A 6560-nucleotide genomic window follows, 5' to 3' on the forward strand; every position below is an offset into this window, starting at 1 on the left:
TACCAGAGTAAAATTTACTTGATAAAAAAAACAACTAAAAAACAAAAGCTATTCTTTGAAATTGCTGAATTATGAAAATGAGAATCTGTATTTTCTTACATTACCCTATGAACAATTTAACTAGAAATTAAACAAATTCGAAACAAGGTTCACTCAATTCGTCATTTTGACGTGCATTCTTACTTATTTCTCCGTTAATCTAGAATGATTGTAGGATATAGTACATCTCACAATAGAAAATAGTTATATACGTATAATAATATATTTTTCGATATCAATACCTTTCCCTGTCTATTTATGTTCCGTCACTGTGCCGGATATTATATTCCAAACATTTTTTGCCTGGGTAGTATAGACACAGTGATATAAAAGATTTATTTAAATTTGGACTTTAGAAAGTGATAATGTAGATACTTTGATATATTAAGTTTTTTTTTTAAATGAATAGCATAGATATATAAACTTACAGTATACCAGCAATTCTGTCTGTGCAAATGGTCCGAAAGTCAAAACTGGATGATCAGCTGAACAAACACATACTTTTTTGTTGTCACTTTCATTTACCTTTAATTTAAGGCTATTTGAAACTGAAGTTCCATCTGTGACAACATTCGTGATTCCAGTGCAGTTCCAAGATAACGTGGCAAGTGGGTTTCCCCCTGATGCACGACATGTTAAAGTCACATCATTTCCGCTAATGATTCCCCCAGTAGGTATCTGTTGTATAGTGAGGTTCTTATTAGGGGCATCTGAAAAATAATTCATCTGAATACTTATATCGGTTTGAAAGTATCTAAGTATACAGCTTGCTTTATTTGTTCATGTTACAGTTAGCATAAAAGGATATTGTGTAGTGATATAGGGAAATACAAGTTACACAGTATGCTAGCTATATAGTGACCTAATACGATTCATACGGGTTTATTAAATTCCATTTGGGGCGAAGGAAATGAAATTTACTGACATCCTAAATATCGTATAATAAAATTGAGAATGGAAAAGGGGAATGTGTCAAAGTGAGAACAACCCGACCATAGAGCAGACACTAGCCGAAGCTACCAATGGGTCTTCAATATAGTGAGAAACTCCCTCACCCGGAGGCGTTCCTCAGCCGGCCCCTAAACAAATATGTATACTAGTTCAGTGATAATGGACGTCATACTAAAATCCAAATTATACACAAGAAACTAAAATTAAAAATCATACAAGACTAACAAAGGCCAGAGGCTATTGACTTGGGACTAGTGCAAAATTGCGGAGAGGTTAAACATGTTTTTGAGATCTCAACCTTCCCCCTATGTCTCTAGCCAATATAGAAAAAAAAACCGCACAACAATACGCACAAAAAATTCAGTTTAAGAGAAGTCCGAGTCCGATATCAGAATATGAAACAAAAGAAAAAAAAATGACAATAATAATATCTAAATTACAACAGACTACTAGCAGTTACTGACATGCCAGCTCCAGACCTCAATTAAACTGATTGAAAGATTATGTCTTCATCATATGAATATTAGGTACAATCCCTCCTGTTAGGAGTTAAGTATTATACCATCATGAAATATATGAGAAGAACATAACCCGTGTCATGCCAACAACTGGTTTTAGAATAAATATGTTTGGTTCAGTATAAGGTCCCTAGTACACTGTATCACGTTTATATATATATCTAACATTGTTGGGTTGATGTTTAGACGAGTTGTATATACATTATGTACACAGCCATGTATCACTAGTTATCAAAAGTACCAGGATTATAATTTTATACGCCAGACGCGCGTTTCGTCTACATAAGACTCATCAGTGACGCTCATATCAAAATAGTTAAAAAAGCCAAATAAATACAAAGTTGAAGAGCATTCAGGACCTAAAATTCCAAAAAGTTGTGCCAAATACGGCTAAGGTAATCTACTCCTGGGGTAAGAAAATCCTTAGTTTTTCGAAAAATTCAAAGTTTTTTAAACAGAAAATTTATAAAAATGACCATATAATTGATATTCATGTCAACACCGAAGTGCTGACTACTGGGCTGGTGATACCCTCGGGGACGAAACGTCCACCAGCAGTGGCATCGACCCAGTGGTGTAAATAGTTATCAAAAGTACCAGGATTATAATTTTATACGCCAGACGCGCGTTTCGTCTACATAAGACTCATCAGTGACGCTCATATCAAAATAGTTAAAAAAGCCAAATAAATACAAAGTTGAAGAGCATTCAGGACCTAAAATTCCAAAAAGTTGTGCCAAATACGGCTAAGGTAATCTACTCCTGGGGTAAGAAAATCCTTAGTTTTGATGGCGATCCGATGGATACACCTGTTGTAGAGTTTTCACTGACTCAGACGTACTTATAAATATAATTATTTTCTGTGACTGTATATTACATTAATTTGTAGGATCCTTTACTATAGATAATTTAGCTGATCTGTAACAATAACATCTTCATGCCTTATATATCATGTACTGTAGTACGCCGCTAGATTAAAACTGACGAGGAAAGGTAACACACGGCCAGCGAAAGCTCTTTATTTGAGAGCCCAGGTGGTCGTGTGGTCTAGCGGGACGGCTGCAGTGCAGGCGATTTGGTGTCACGATATCACAGTAGCATGGGTTCGAATCCCGGCGAGGGAAGAACAAAAAATTTGCGAAAGCAAATTTACAGATCTAACATTGTTGGGTTGATGTTTAGACGAGTTGTATATATATATATATATATAGATATAGATATAAAAGTCTGTAAAAAGGACCAACCAGCAAGTTTACTATGTACCGGATCGTCTAGAATAGGCGATACTATGCATATAAGGAAAAAATTGTATCAGTCTAATTTTACGAAAATGTTGTTATTAAATCGTGTTGACGATTCAATAACAACATTTTCGTATAATAACATATTGTATCAGTACCGTTGCGCAAATTTTTAGACTGATATATATATATATATATATATATATATTACAGGCTTTCTGTATATGTAGAATTTAAACTAGTAGCGTTTTAAGTGATCACTTACTATACAAAAACTGCCATCAGTCTATACAAAAAAGCCAGTATTAACAATGTGTTATGTAGAATTTTGAATTTGTTCCCTGCATTTAATTTCAATCATGTGCACTTAATTTATTCATATGGTGTCTGGGCGAACAATTTCAAATTACTTTCCAAAGTCTTGTCGTTCTTATCAAGGGGCGTACGTAATACTTCTGCGGACTGTGTATTAGGATATTAAAAAATAGCGAACCCCAAGGAAATATACTGTAAATTCAGAAACTATTATGATGTTTTTATTATTGCGAATTATGTGACAGGATTATAATAGCAATACTTTAAACTCGCATTTTGATTTTTTTATATGAATTAAACAGGGTTTTTCTCAATAACGTAAGAAGGGGACGCAATATTTCCAAATTTACAGTAAACAAACAGTCTCTTACAAAACGGAACAATTAAAATCACAAACACATCAAACGAAAGGAAAACAACTATTATATTCCTGACTTGTAATAGGCATTTCATTTAGTAGAAAATTGTGGATAAAACCTGGTTTTCTACTTCTTATTTTGTAATTCCTTCCTGTTTAGGAGCACTCGGATTTGACCGATAAATTATAAAAGTATCTATACATTAAAACACAATAAATACTTTGTGAATTATGAATGAACAGTATTCTCCACCATAATATCCAGTGTATATACAACAAGTCGTGAGTTTATATATAATCATCAATATCGGGATTTTAAACATGTTAAAAGTAATGTGATGTTAAACTGCCAGGAGACAGATATCAATTCTGTACATGTTAGTTAGGCATGATAATTTTAAAAGTAAGTGTTTTTTAAATGCAGTATTAAAATCAGAGGCATGACTAACTATGAGGTTTAGTAGTAATATTTTAATAGGCTTTACGTTAGTTTAACATGCCAAGAGATAATATAATTTGCATGTTCTCTTAGCATGGAAATCATAATTATCAAGAAGGTAAGTGTTCTTATTAAATGTAATTTATAAAATCTAACATTATGACTATAATGTTTGAATAGCATTATTTTGATTGGTATAATTATGTTCATATGGAATACTGCTTTAAAGATTTAAGATATGAGACTGACTTGACCATACAGAGAGATTTCCCCCGTCAGTCCACACACTAGTTATACATAAGGAAATTCAATGCCCATTCTGTTCATGTGTATTAGGTGGCAATAATCTGTTGATTTTATTCTATTATGATTTATAGCTTACAAAACATCCCACTTGTTTAATAGATGCATATAATGTTATTATATTGACGACAATGTGTTAACAAAACAAAGAGACATCATAGGTTAACATGTCAAATATTGAGGTATAGCAGTCAACATGTGTTAATCTTAATCACTATAAAAACGAATATATATGTCTCTAAAGAAAAAAAGGCGGATAGAAAAGTCACATAAGTAAATAACAACAGAAGTACTCACCAAAGGATGTTTGCATTTTTTTTTATTTATATCTCAAAATTAGTGTTAACCTGTGCGCAGCTCAAATGCGAACAATTCGCCTTAACCGTCACTGTATGCTTAGAAAGTATTCAATCCTAATGAGGTTTTTCACAATGATATAGAAGACAATCTTGATTTGATTGATATATTGATATATAACATATGCAAAATATGCAATCCTTTTACATTTTACTCACAGAATACGTCTAGGAAAATATAAGTTGTCTTTGTTGAAGGCCATCCAAGATGTGATGCAACACATGCGCAGCTTTTGTTGTGTGTCGTGTCTAACATTAACTTTACAACTGACTCTATTTTCAGTTTTTTCGAATCATTTTGCTGATCATAGGAGCCGTCACACTGCCATGAGATGTTAGCCAATGGCAAACCACCGATCACCTCACATTTCAGTGCTATTATGTTGCCAGCAAACAACGGTACAGAAGCATTCGTTGTCATGACGGGATCGGATTCAGGAGCAACTATTATATTACATAGAAAAGATTCCTTTTAAATTAAAGTCCGTCATTGGTCTAATCAAAACAGATATGATAAATATATTTTCGAAATTCACCATTTAGTGATACATGTATGCTAAACAATCTGTATATATTCTAAGGTCAGCAAATTACGACGTGTATTGGCATTGTTTATATTGCATTATTTATAAACCACTATACTTGTGTAAATTTATGAGGAGTTTATTTACAACCACTGGGTCGATGCCACTGCTGGTGGAGATTTATTTCCCCGAGGGTATCATCAGCCCAGTAGTCAGCACTTTTGTGCTGACATGAATTATCATTGAATCAGATATGGTTATATTTATAAATTAATTGTTTACAAAATTTAGAATTTTTGAAATTCTAAGGCTTTTTTACCTCAGGCATAGATTACCTAAGCTGTATTTGGAAAAACTTTTAGGAATTTTTGTCCGTACTGCTCTTCAACTTCGTACTTTATTTGGCCCTTTTAACTTTTTGGATTCGAGCGTCACTAATGAGTCTTTTGTAGACGAAACACGCGTCTGGAGTATATACACAATTTAGTCCTGGTATCTATGATGAGTTTATTGTATTAATATACAATTTGTATTCCCGCAAATATTGAACAGGGATTGAAAAAATAATTATTTGTAATCTGAAGTATTCCTTTTATGTATCTATTCAGTCATCAAAAGACAATCTTTCGAGGCTACTATTTCATCATCATCATCATCATCATCATCATCATCATCATCATCATCATCATCATCATCATCATCATCATCATCATCATCATCATCATCATCATCATCATCATCATCATCATCATCATCATCATCATCATCATCATCATCATCATCAGATATAAGTTGTATTAAACTTTGTATTAAACTTTAAAACAAATATGTGTCAGGGTACATAATTACATACTGGACAATCTAACTTTACCTATGATCATCAATTCAACAGAAGCAGATGCTGTCGAGTTAATAACTAGACCAGTGCATGGATATTGTCCTGCATCAGTCTTGTTTATGTTTGATATCTGTAAATTGTTTTGACTACCGACTACACTTAGTCTGTTTTTATGCAGCAAGCTTGGATTTATGGTATAGTTTATACTATATAAAGTTAAATTAGGTGGGCCACGCCAATAAACTGAATACGGATCTGCCTTTAATGGACAACGCAGTATAGCTGTTGAATATTCATTAACATAAAACGAACTTCCATATGTATGATCTACAACGTATAATAAAACATAAGTTATGTACCAACTTAACATTTACAATCAACAACCAAAAATAAGAAGTGTGTTTCCAATTTTTTTGGCGAATTTTTATCTCAACCTCCTTGTATTTTTTTTTGGAAACTTATTGTTCATTAGAATAACCATGTTTCTATAGGTTACCATTTGATATTGCAGTACGATAAATAAATATTGTCACTTTCGTTTTTTACACTATTTTTTTGATATACTGTCATTACATTTGAACATAATGAACTAAGTATGTTTATTGTCTTTGCCAGGAGTTTCTCGTTACATTGAAGACTCATTGGTGGTCTTCGGCTGTTGTCGGCTCTATGGTCGGG

At 32.9% G+C, this 6560-nt stretch overlaps 1 long non-coding RNA gene across 1 annotated transcript; it reads right to left on the reverse strand.

Moving 5' to 3' along the window:
• Positions 1 to 473: 473 nt before the first annotated feature.
• On the reverse strand, positions 474 to 6203 carry LOC143078046 (uncharacterized). Its single transcript, XR_012979019.1, has 3 exons — positions 5916 to 6203; positions 4680 to 4964; positions 474 to 749 (listed from the first exon to the last, which is right to left on the reverse strand). It is a non-coding gene; the product is annotated as an uncharacterized LOC143078046 (long non-coding RNA).
• Between the last annotated feature and the right edge of the window lie 357 nt (positions 6204 to 6560).

The sequence above is a fragment of the Mytilus galloprovincialis genome, chromosome 6, assembly GCF_965363235.1.
Source record: "Mytilus galloprovincialis chromosome 6, xbMytGall1.hap1.1, whole genome shotgun sequence".
Classification (NCBI taxonomy): Eukaryota; Metazoa; Mollusca; class Bivalvia; order Mytilida; family Mytilidae; genus Mytilus; species Mytilus galloprovincialis.